Below are 13,323 nucleotides of genomic sequence, written 5' to 3'. Positions count from 1 at the left end.
AATACAAAGTTACCTGTAAAATAAATATTAATCCTAAAATAGCTATAATATAAATGTAATTTATATTGTAGCTATATTAGGATTTATTTTACAGGTAAGTATTTAGCTTTAAATAGGAATCATTTATTTAATAAGAGTTAATTTATTTCGTTAGATAAAAATTATATTTAAGTTAGGGGGGTGTTAGGGTTAGACTTAGCTTTAGGGGTTAATACATTTATTAGAATAGCGGTGAGCTCCGGTCGGCAGATTAGGGGTTAATAATTGAAGGTAGGTGTCGGCGATGTTAGGGAGGGCAGATTAGGGGTTAATACTATTTATGATAGGGTTAGTGAGGCGGATTAGGGGTTAATAACTTTATTATAGTAGCGCTCAGGTCCGCTCGGCAGATTAGGGGTTAATAAGTGTAGGTAGGTGTCGGCGACGTTGTGGGGGGCAGATTAGGGGTTAATAAATATAACATAGGGGTCGGCGATGTTAGGGGCAGCAGATTAGGGGTACATAGGGATAACGTAGGTGGCGGCGATTTGCGGTCGGAAGATTAGGGGTTAATTATTTTAAGTAGCTTGCGGCGACGTTGTGGGGGGCAAGTTAGGGGTTAATAAATATAATATAGGGGTCGGCGGGGTTAGGGGCAGCAGATTAGGGGTACATAAGTATAACGTAGGTGGCGGTCGGCAGATTAGGGGTTAAAAATTTTAATCGAGTGGCGGCGATGTGGGGGGACCTCGGTTTAGGGGTACATAGGTAGTTTATGGGTGTTAGTGTACTTTAGAGTACAGTAGTTAAGAGCTTTATAAACCGGCGTTAGCCAGAAAGCTCTTAACTCCTGCTTTTTTCAGGCGGCTGGAATCTTGTCGTTAGAGCTCTAACGCTCACTGCAGAAACGACTCTAAATACCAGCGTTAGAAAGATCCCATTGAAAAGATAGGCTACGCAAATGGCGTAGGGGGATCTGCGGTATGGAAAAGTCGCGGCTGTAAAGTGAGCGTTAGACCCTTTAATCACTGACTCCAAATACCAGCGGGCGCCCAAAACCAGCGTTAGGAGCCTCTAACGCTGGTTTTGACGGCTACCGCCGAACTCTAAATCTAGGCCTAAGCTAGCTACAAAATAAATAATAGTTACATTGTAGCTAGCTTAGGTTTTATTTTTATTTCACAGGTAAGTTTGTATTTATTATAACTAGGTAAACTAATTAGTAAATAGTTATTAACTATTTACTAACTACCTAGCTAAAATAAATATAAAGTTACCTGAAAAATAAAACCTAACCTGCCTTACAATAAAACCTAACATTACAATAAAATAAATTAAATTAATACAATACAATTATCTAAATTACAAAAAAGAATAAACACTAAATTACACAAAATAAAAAACTAAATTATCAAAAATAAAAACAAATTACTCCTAATCTAATAGCCCTATCAAAATAACCCCCCCCCCAAAAAAAAACCCTAGCCTACACTAAACTACCAATGGCACTTAAAGGGGCCTTTTGCAGGGCATTGCCCCAAAGAAATCAGCTCAAACCCCTTAAATAAAATTCTATCTAAATAAACCTTAGCGAACCATTGCCCTGAAAAGGGCATTTGGATGGGCATTGCCCTTAAAAGGCATTTAGCTCTTTTACATTGCCCAAAACAATAAACTAAAAATAAAACCCCCCAATAAACCCTTAAATAAAAAATCTAACAGTAAGCCCCGACGATCCACTTACAGTTTTCGAAGACCGGACATCCATCCTCATCCAGGCAGCAGAAGTCCTCATCCAAGCGGGCAGAAGTCCTCATCGAAGCTGGCAGAAGTCTTCATCCAAGCGGGCAAAAGTCTTCACCCAAACGGCATCTTCAATCTTCATCCATCCTGCCTGGAGTGGGTCCATCTTCAAGACATCGGGCGCGGAGCATCCTCTTCTTCCATTGGTCACTGAAGAATGAAGATATTAGGAATACTGTTATCTTACTTTTGCTTTTTTAAACTTCCGATTTCTATATAGAATGTGCTTATACCTTGCAATTTTGAGACAATAGGCAGACAGTAGTTAGTTAACTAATAAATGGAGCTATATTTAATTTTTAGTGTTTTTTTCCATTCACCAGAGTTGTATTGTATACAAACCATTTTATATTGGTGGTGGCTTGAAATAATTTGTCTAATTGTATTACCGATATGTAAATAAAGCTTATTATTTATTTTATCATCTCCTCTCTGAAGTGTTTTTAAAGACACAGGGCCCCATTTATAAAGCAATAAGTCAGGTGAATGTCTAACATGGGAACATATAACCTACCACTGGAAGCTAGAGTCTTCTGCCCAATATAAACCAAAGTTATGAGAAAAAATATTGTTTCTGGAAAAATATAGATGGCTGAACCATTATTTAGACTCTGTATACTCAACTGGGCATAGTCAGCACCTACAGCAATATTTTCTATTCTCACTATGGAGCAATAGCCTACAGGAATATTCAGATTCAAGCTTGTCCATGTTCGATTAATGTAGGTTAGGTTTTTGCAAGTCAAGGGGATTGATTAAAAGTGTCTCCCCATGCAGAACTTTTGGTTAATGGCCATGGTTAGTAGGCCTCCTTTTAAAATGGAACAGTAATGGTCTACTAATGCTAGTACTGCAAGCTGGATTGTTGTGAGCTCTAGAGGAGCATATGGATAGAGGTACTTGCTATATATCCCTTGCATGTGCAAAACACTAATGCCAGTTGCATAATATGTTGTATATAAAACCTGCCATTAGTTAAAAAAAAAAGGATTATACATACACTAATTTAATAAACCAGTAGTAGTGTAGGAGAGACCTGGCATTGTGGCACATTTGCTTTCAGTTATTACTCTATACTATTTATATTATTATACTTTGATAATTCAGCAAAAAATAATAATATTTTAAACCAACACTAGGACCTACAGTATATACTATTACAATTGCTACTTATTATTATCAGTTATTTGTAGAGCACCAACAGATTCTGCAGTGTTGTAAACATGGGCATGATATGCATGGTAACATTTATAGGGATTAAACGGGTAGAGGGCTCTGCCGAAAGTTGCACTGTTGTAGTCAGTATAAACAGCTGGACTCATAGGCTTATATACTAAGGGGGTTCAAGGGAATAACAAAGGAGAAGAGAAACTGGGATTAGGAAAGGTTAGTGTAGGTTGTATGCATCCCTGGACAGTACAGTCTTTAGGAAGTGCTTGTTGCTTTCCAAACTAGGGGATATTCTTGTGGTGCGAGGCAGGCAGAATCATAAGATAGTGCCAGTCTGGAGAAGTCCTGTAGACAGGCATGTGAGGAGGTAACAAGAGAGGAGGAGGCCATGAGCAGAGCCAAGAGGACAGCAGGAAGAGTATCTGGAGACAAGTTTTGAGATATAGGGGGAGCAGTGCAGTTGAGGGTCTTTTATGTCAGAGTCCAAATTTTGTCTTTAATTCTGAGGGCTATAGGAAGCCAATGAAGTGAGCTAGATGGCAGCTTGGGAGGCCAGAGAGGATAGAGTTGCAATAGTCCAGGCGGGAAAGGATGAGAGCATGGATTCAAATCTTAGGTGTATCTTTTGTCTTTGTGTTGAATTTTGAGATGTTTTTAAAGTGGAAGCAACAGGAATTGACCAAAGATTGAATGTGAGGAGTGAAAGAAAGATCTGAGTCAAGTATGACCACAAGACATTGGGTATGTGGAGTAGGGGTAATGATGGGGTTATCAACAGTTATAGAAAAATGGGGGGTGGAGATTTTGGAAGAAGGTGGGAAAATAAGGAGCTCAGTTTTAGAGAGATTAGCTAAAGGTAGTGCGAGGACATCCAGGATGAGATATGAGAAAGACAGTTAGTGACACGTGTTAGCAAGGAAGGAGATAGGTCTGGTGCAGAGAGGTAGATTTGCGTGTCATCGGCATACAAATGATATTGAAACCGGGGGGGGGGGAGACTTCAATAAGATACCAAATGATGATGTGAAGATTGAGAAGTAAAGGGGACCAAGGACAGAGCCTTGCAACAGAAAGTGGTAAAGGGGCAGAGGATGCACCAGAGAAGGCAACACTAAAGGTATGGTTAGACAGGCATGAAGAGAACCACAAGCAAAAGAGGGTGGTCAACAGTATCAAAAAATGCTGACAGATTAAGGTGGATTAGAAGTGGCCTATCAATTTTGCAATAGACATGAATATACTAGATTTTCAAGGAGGAAGGGAATAGGGAAATAGGGAGGGCGTTAGTTGGATGGGGAGGTTGGATTTATAGAAGGTTTTTGATAATAGATTTGACCAATGCATGTTTTAGAGATGAGGGAAATATACTGGTCTTTAGGAAGAGGTTGAAAATGTGTGTGAGTACAGGTGTAAGGACAGTAGAGAGGGAGGGGAGTAGCTGTGAGGGGATGGGATTGAGGGAGCAGGAAGTGAGGTGAGAGGACAGCATAAGAACAGAAACTTCTTCCTCAGTAACAGGGGAGAAATTAATGGCTATGTGGTTTTTGGATAATAGCAATCTTATGAGTGGGTTAGAGACTAGTAGTATGTTGAGAGATGATATTTCATTTCTGATGTAGTCAATTTTGTTATTAAAGTGGCTGGCAAAATCTTGAGCTACTACTTATTTTACTGGTCCAGGCTCTTTTAGATTACCTTAGCCCCAAGAAGGAATTAGATTACTCCATAAATCATCTTACTCTTTTTTTTTTTTACTTCTTTAATCAGAATGCTTAAACATGTAAGTAGCAGGAAACAATAGACTAGGTCTGTTTTACAACAGAGAAGAAAAAGATGATATCCTGTTGCTGTTGTGAAAAGACAAAAGATAAACAATTTTGCAACTTCTGAGATACTGTGCTGCGGAGGAGGTTACGGAAGTCACTTGATTGATGATAATCAACATAAATTATTTAGAGCCATTATATGTGATACAGAAATATGTGTCACTGATTAAAATAAATGGAATGTGAGACAGCCCCTACATCAGACAAACCCAACCGAGTGCTTAACATGTGAGCAACTGTTTATACCTTTATAGCACCCTAAACATGTTTGCTCAATTACTATATTGACTCATTGACTATATTTTAAAGGTATTTTTTTCTTTCGATATTTGCGTTTATTGGTTTGCAAAGAGCCCTTTTCCATTTTGGCATGATACACATGTGAAATTAAAAAGTAGACTATGGGCTAGATTACATGTGGTGCGCTAACTTTTTATGTTGCTTTTGTTCACTAACTTCACAACTTTGGATTTCACAACCGTGATAACTTCTTCTCCCATAGACTTCAATGGAGCTGTTAAAAAAATCTAACACGTATCGCTCGTGCGCTGACCCTACACAATATTAGATTAATAGCGCTGAAGCCAAAGTTAGTTATGAATACTTTTACATCCCAATGTTCTTCAAAATAGGTGTTTGTCTGTGCAGCAATAGGAATGTACATTCTGCAAATACAATGTGCTAACTTTGCTACATACATCATGCCACCAGACTTCAGACTCACCATTCAGTAACTAACGTTCACTCCCCACCATTAAATTTCCACTCGCCACTGGCTAGTTGGCTAGTTGGCTAGTTGGCTAGTGGAACTTTTGAGCCCTGTATATATATAAATATATTACATTATATTACATATTTTAATATCCTCTAGAAGTCATATCATAAGGTATTATACAGTTGGAGTTACCAAACTAGGTATCATAACAAATCCTCTAATATCCCCCAAAGCTTCACAATGACTCCCTTAACCCCCGCAGGTGAGCTCATAATAGCAACGCAAAATGTAAAAGGTTTCCTTTCTGCAGAAAAGCACTCCATCACTTTTCACAACTTTTTTAAGAAAAAAATTGACATAATACTAACCAAAGAAACCTACTTAAAAAAAAACAACGAACCATCATTATCCATAAGAGGAGTACCTTTCGAATTTATTGATAGCCACCGCGATAAAAAATGTAGAATTATAATACTAATAGGGATACTGTATGGTAAACCCCTCACCATTGCCAATATATAAGCTCCTAACCATCCAGAACCTAATTTCTTCCCGATATGTCCACCACTAGACACCTCATCAGGGAAATTATACATCTCAGCTAAACATATAAAAGCCAACTGGTCAGCGCTAAAGGTTCCTACACTATTTGATAGAGAGCAGTACACCCAGCATTAAAATATTTTACATTTTTCTCAAATCCTAAACACAGCTATTCTAGAATCAACTTCATAATGTGCACTCAGAATATGCTCAAAAGACTCAAAGACTCAAGAATATCTCAAACCTCTTGATCAGATCACAGTATGGTCCTAAGCACCTTCTACAGGTCCACAAAACCCAAACCTAGAGATTAATGATAACATATTTACAGACCCAATAGTAGTATAAACCATAGACAAACACACTGAGGAATTCTTTTTACACAATAACCCACAGGACACTTTGGCAGTAAACAATTGGGAGGCATATAAATGCAATATCAGAGGAGAGATAATACAGCACACACACAGAATCCGTAAGCAAAAATCTGCTATTTACCACTCACTCATAAAAAATCTACAACAAGTAGAAATGTTGCATAAAAAAGATCCAAAATCACTACAGAAACTAACTGACTTGACTATGGCCAGCTAGCATTAAATAAACACCAAATACATAACGCTCACCTTTGTTCACTAACCAGTAAAGCTAGATTATTTATCAAAAGTAATAAGGCGGGGAAGATGCTAGCCAGATCATTGAAAAAGAAAAAGCTACAGATGTATATCCAAACTATTATTGGATATGACTGCCCCTCTTATTTAAAAAATGAAGATATAGTAGGGAATGTTGAGAATTACTATAAATCATTATATAATCTGAACACATCAGTCATCCCAAATAAAGCTGAAGCAATACAAAAGTATCTTTTGAAACTAAGCTCCCTACACTGCCCGATAAAGATAAAGAAACTATTGACACACCATTTACCATACAGGAAGTCTTAGAAACTATCAAAATGTTACCCTCAGCCAAAGCATCAGGACCAGATTGCCTTACATGAAAAGTCTATCAATTATTTAGAACACATTTGAGTAAACAGCTTCTGACAATATACTAGTCTATAGATAATGGCTGTACATTTCCCCAAACACTCTTAGAAGCATCAATAACAGTACTCCCAAAACCTGGCAAACCAGAAGATAAAGTTCAAAACTATCGAAATATATCCCTATTAAAAATAGATATGAAAATCTTTGCAAAGCTCCTAGCTACCAGACTAAACAATATACTACCCCAAATAATTCACACTGACCAGGTTTGATTTGTGAAAGGACGAGAAGCCAAATACAATACTACCAGAATATTACAGACACTACAAACAGCGACAGACCGTAAAATCCCCATGCTATTTCTCTCTACAGACGCCAAAAAGACATTTGACAGAGTTAACTGGGACTTCATGTGGGTGACACTGATGAAACTTCCCTAATAAATGTATTAATAGAATACAAGCTTTATACACAAACCCCTCAGCTAGAGTAGCCAATAGCACCCAATCCAATATTTTCCCTATTAGAAATGGAACAAGACAGGGATGTCCTTTCTTGCCCTTACTATTCACGCTTACAGTAGAAATACTTGCGACTCTTGTCAGAAATAACCCCGATATGACGGGTTTCACATATGGCTCCATTACTCAAAAAAAAAAAAAAAAGATATCATCTTCACCATATGATTCCCAAAAACCTCATTGCCACCACTACTAAACATCTTTCAGGAATATAACCAGGTATCCAACATTTCAATTAACCTAGATAAATCTATGCTGATGCCCATCAATCTAGACAAAACAGAAATCTAATATCTCACCACACACACAGAATTTGATGTAGTAATCTCAAACATCTTGGGGCCCATATCCTGGAAAACCCACTAGATATATACAACAACAACTTTATACCTCTATATATGGAAATTTGTCAACTCTTGCATTCATGGCACAAGTAGGGCATCTTTCTTGGCTCGACCGCATTGTGGTTAAAATGTCGATTGTACATAAATATTTATCTTTTCCAAACATTACCCATATACCTTCCTCAAAAAATTTTCATCGCACATCAAAAGCTACTAGAATCATTCATATGGTCCCATAGCAGACCTAGAGTAGCAAAAAAAAACTATACCTCAACAAAGAAGATGGTGGACTGAGTGTTCCTGTTCTTAAAAATTACTACTATGCAGTTCATTTAACCTGTATAGTGTCATGGAATCACAATAGCCGATCAAAACCATTGGTCCAGATGGAATTCCAGATTGCAGAGATACCAAATCTACCTAACCTCCCCTGGTTATTAAAAAAAACATAGTCCTCATCAGGCTGCCAATTACAAACTAATCAAAGCCACACTAGACGTATGTGATGAAGAAATGCTTGTGCAATGTTAAATGCTACAGCGAATCATGTCCGCCTGACCTGTGATAAATCTACCCCATGTGTGTACATATGTATTTATGTGTTAATATGAATTTACAGACATATATACACATATAAACACGTTAATACTTATGTATACATATATATAGACATATATACTGTATAAGGGCTTTGGAGCACTTCTTAGTTAAGTAGCTGAAAATATGTAAAATCAGTTTTATGCAATATTCTTATTTAATATGTGTTTAACTGTGTTTGTACTGTAAATATTTCACATTCTAATGTTCTTCACGTAGGGTAATATGTTCTAAATATTTTATATAGATATTCCTATATACATCTGTATATTTATACCTATATATAATCATAGCCCTTATTTTTTTCTTTTATTGGCCAGTCTGAGATACGGCTTTTTCTTTGCAACTCTTCTGAGAAGACCAGCATCCGGAGTCACCTCTTCACTGTTGATGTTTCGACTGGTGTTTTACTGGTACTATTTAATGAAGTTGCCAGTTGAGGCGTCTATTTCTCAATCTAGACACTTTAATGTATTTTTCCTCTTGGTCATTTGTGTACTGAGGCCCCCCACTCCTCTTACTATTCTGTTTAGATCAAGTTTGCACTGTTCTGTGAAGGGAGTAGTACACAGCGTTGCATGAGATCTTCGGTTTCTTAACAATTTATTTCATGGAATAGCCTTCATTTTTCAGAACATGAACAGATTGACGAGTTTCAGAAGAAAGTTCTTTGTTTCTTGCCATCTTGAGTTTGTAATCGAACCCAGAATTGCTGATGCTCCAGATACTCAACCAGTCTAATTAAAGAGTTTTATTGATTCTTTATTCAGCATAGCAGTTTTCAGCTGCGCTAACATAATTGTAAAATGACCAATTAGCCTTTTTAAATGATAAACTTGGATAAGCAAACAAAATGGGCCATTGGAACACAGGACAGATGGTTGTTGATAATCGGCTTCTGCCATAATAGATATTCCATTAAAAATCCGCTATTTTCAGCTACAATGGTCATTTACAAAATCAATATTGTAATTAATTTTATTTTTACAGATAAAAACAATTTTGCATTTTATATGGGAGAGCAATACAGTGAGGTGCGGGTTTAGGCATTTGTTTAAGTAGCACTTTGCTTGACTCTAATGAAGAGAACATTTGAAAAATACAAGTCATCAACCCTAGCCAAAACATATACATTGATCCTTGCAGTTATTTTTACATGGTGTTACAGCAGTTATCAGCAACCTTGCCTACAGCCACCATGAGGTGATGAAAAAGAGGGATCACTAGCATCAGGTGCCCAGTGGGCCCTGCGAGCACAGGACAGGCCTGAACTCCTACTAGACCAGTGCTTAGTTAACCCATTGCCATTGCACTTTAATTTGTGCATGGTACGATGGGAATTGTAGTCCACATGCAGTGTACAAACTTTAGCAAGATGTTGACTGCTTCAGCAGTCCAAGAAGGCACTGACTTAATGCCGCAGGCACTTAGTGTCTCCTTGCACTGCAGCATTTAACCCTGCGTGGGTGGGGAAGAGAGCCACTGGTTCAGGTCTGCATGTAGAGGGTTGGAGTTTTCTGGCTAAAAATATATATTAATGTTGTATGCCTTGTTATCACTATTTGTTAAGCATGCACCTGTAAGCTAAATCCTTTGCTTAAAACTTTGTTTTGTACTATGCTATACCAATGTGTTTTTTTTTTTTTTTTAAGCCTAAACAAAACCCAGCTCAGATCAAAACAGTTACACCAAAATATGGCATTTCATATTTTTCCCCTGTGACCATTAATTATATTAAGAGGCACTACTGCTTAGTAACTAAAATGACAGGTAAAATATTATTTCATACTACATTTTTGCTTTATATTTCTTTATAACAGCACTCTTTATTATGAAGTTGTTTCATATATATATATATATATATATATATATATATATATATATATATATATATATATATATAGTCTATATCTAATCTTAATGTCACATGTATGAAATGTGCCATATAAAAGCATTAGAACTACTTAAAGTTGAGAAAGAAAGTTTTTAGCCCATAGCATGCCATGTGCATATAATTGTATATGACAAAGAAGAGTACAGGACAGATCCTTATTGGAATTGTGTGACAGCCAATGAAAAGTATTAGGTTTATACTTGGTTAGGGATTTATTCAATCTTCTTTTAAGAGTTGACAAATAAGCTTGCTCTGATAGCATTCTCATATAATAAAGGTTAAAGATTCCTGAGAGGATTTTTGATTGGCATCTCAATGGTAAATGCTTGACAGTTACCCCATAAATGTAAAAAGCTTAATATTGTAGCAGAAGGCGCAGATATTTGCAGTAACTCTATGTAGATATATTTCAATGAAGGAAAACAGAAATGTAGCCAAATACAATATATTTTTAAATGATCAGATCTAGACCACATAGTCTTTAGAACAGATATTTCTCAAAAACATAAAACTAGATTAAATTAAGGGCTATTATTTAAGACTGATAAAAGAAGGGGTTTATATCTATAAATTAAAATAAATATATATATATATATATATATATATATATATATATATATATATATATATATATATATATATATATATATATATATATATAGGATAGCAGAAAAAGGGAGTCACTCACAGGGTCTTGAATCCAAAATACCAATGTATTTATTGACGTTTTGGGGTTGACCCCATTTTCAAAATAAGCATGCTATATGTGTGTATAAACGTGTGTGTCTGTGATTCCGCAGCACTGCCCATGGGTTCAAGGATAAAAGTAAAACGGAGAAACAATACAATAAAACACAAAATTTGAGGGCCCTATTCCCATGGGAACTAGATGGGTAGGAGGATGGGAAACAGAAGGTGAGGACTGCAAAGGTGAGAATAATATTAGTGAGGAGATAGATGTTAACTGTTAGGTTAGTGAAGTTCATTTGTTAATGAGTCGGGTGATAGGCTTCCCTGAACAAAAAGGTCTTTAGGGAATGTTTAAAGAAGGAGAGGTTAGGGGAGAGTCTGACAGCTCGAGGAAGTGTGTTCTAGAGGGTTGGTGCTGCACAAGAGAAGTCCTGTAGTCTAGCATGAGAGGAGGTGATGGTAGAGAATGCAATGAGCAGGTCATTGTTTGATCTTAGGGGGCGGGTTGGAGTATATTTGTTGATGAGTGAGGACAGGTAGGGTGGGGCAGCATTGGTGAGGGCTTTGTAGGTCAGGGTGAGAATTTTTAATTTAATTCTGCTGTGAATGGGGAGCCAGTGAAGGGACTCACAGAGAGGTGCAGCTGAAACGGAGCATCGAGAGAGGTGGATTAGCCTGGCAGATGCATTTAGGATGGATTGAAGGGTAGAGAGGCGGGAGAGACGGAGGCCAGTTAACAAGTTATTACAGTAGTCAAGCCGGGAAATTACCAGGAAGTGGATTAGCAGTTTAGTAGTTTCATCACTCAGAAACGGACGAATTTTGGAGATATTGCGTAGGTGGTTGCGGCAGGAGGAAGAGAGCAATTGGATGTGGGAAATGAAGGACAGATTTGAGACAAGTGTGACTCCGAGGCAGCGGACTTGGGGTGATGGGGATATAGTGGTGCCGCCAACATTGATGTAAAAATTAGAAACTGTAGTAGAGTTAGAGGGGGCATTAGAAGTAGTTTGTTCTTGGACATGTTTATTTTTAGGTGGTGAGAGGCCATCCAGGAGGAAATGCCAGATAAGCAGTGAGAATTGACAGAAGGAGAGAGTGCAGAGGTGGAAAGGTAGATCTGGATATCATCAGCAAGGAGGTGGAAGCCATAGCTGTTGATAAGTTTACCCAGTGAAGAAGTGCAAATAGAGAAGAGTAGAGGACCCAGGACAGAGCCTTGAGATACTCCAACAGACAGAGGCAATGGTGAGGAGGAGTCACCAGCAAAAGAGACAGAGAAGGTTCTGTTATCTTTATAAGAGTGAATCCAGGAGAGGGCAGTGTCACAGAGCCCAATAGAGCTGATAGTTTGTAGGAGAAGGGGATGGTCAACAGTGTCAAAGGCAGCAGAGAGGTCAAGTAAGATGAGTATAGAGTAGTAGCCTTAGTTTTTAGCAGAAAGGAGAGCGTTAGTAACCTTGGTGAGGGTAGTCTCATTTGAGTATTGGGGACGGAAGCCAGATTGCAGGGGGTCGAGCAGTGAGTTGGAGGACAGGAAGTGGTTTAGGCGATTGAAAACTAGTTTTTCAAGGATTTATGAAGCTAGTGGGAGCAGTGATATGGGGCAGTAAATTGCAGGAGAATTAGGGTCAAGGAAGGGTTTTTTGAGGATGGGGGTGACCTTTGCATGTTGGAAGGAGGCAGGGATCAAGCCGGTAGAAAGGGATAGGTTGAGAGCGGCAGAGGGGGTGACTGGGGTCGAAGTTGGATTACAGGCTTGTGTTAGGATGTTTCTTCAGATGGTAAGTATTTTATTGAAAAAGTAGTCAGCCAGGTCTTGAGCACTGAATGCAGATCGGGGGGGGGGGGGTGCAGGTGGGTAGAGAAGAGAGTTGAAAATGGAGAATAATTTTTTAGGGTTTGAGGAGTGAGTAGATATAAGAGAAGAGAAATAGGTTTGCTAAGTGAAGGGCAGAGGTGTAAGAATAAAGGATAAACTTATAGTGCATGAAATCAGGTTCAGAGCGGGATTTCCTCCAGGCACGTTCAGCAGTGCCAGAGCATTTTTGTAGGTGGCGTTTGCTGGGAGTTCCAGGGCTGGAGCTGACGACGTGGGGCTTTGCGAATTTGGGGCAGAGCGACAGTGTCAAGTGCAGAGGAGAGAGTATTGTTAGAGTGGGTTATGGCAATGTCAGGGCAGAATATCATGGAAGTGTGGGGGAGGTGTATGTGTGTGTATATTTGTGTGTGTGTGTATATAAATATAT

This window comes from Bombina bombina, chromosome 1, assembly GCF_027579735.1.
Source record: "Bombina bombina isolate aBomBom1 chromosome 1, aBomBom1.pri, whole genome shotgun sequence".
NCBI lineage: Eukaryota > Metazoa > Chordata > Amphibia > Anura > Bombinatoridae > Bombina > Bombina bombina.
The sequence above is the reverse complement of the archived record's forward strand: the minus strand, read 5'-3'. Positions refer to the sequence as shown.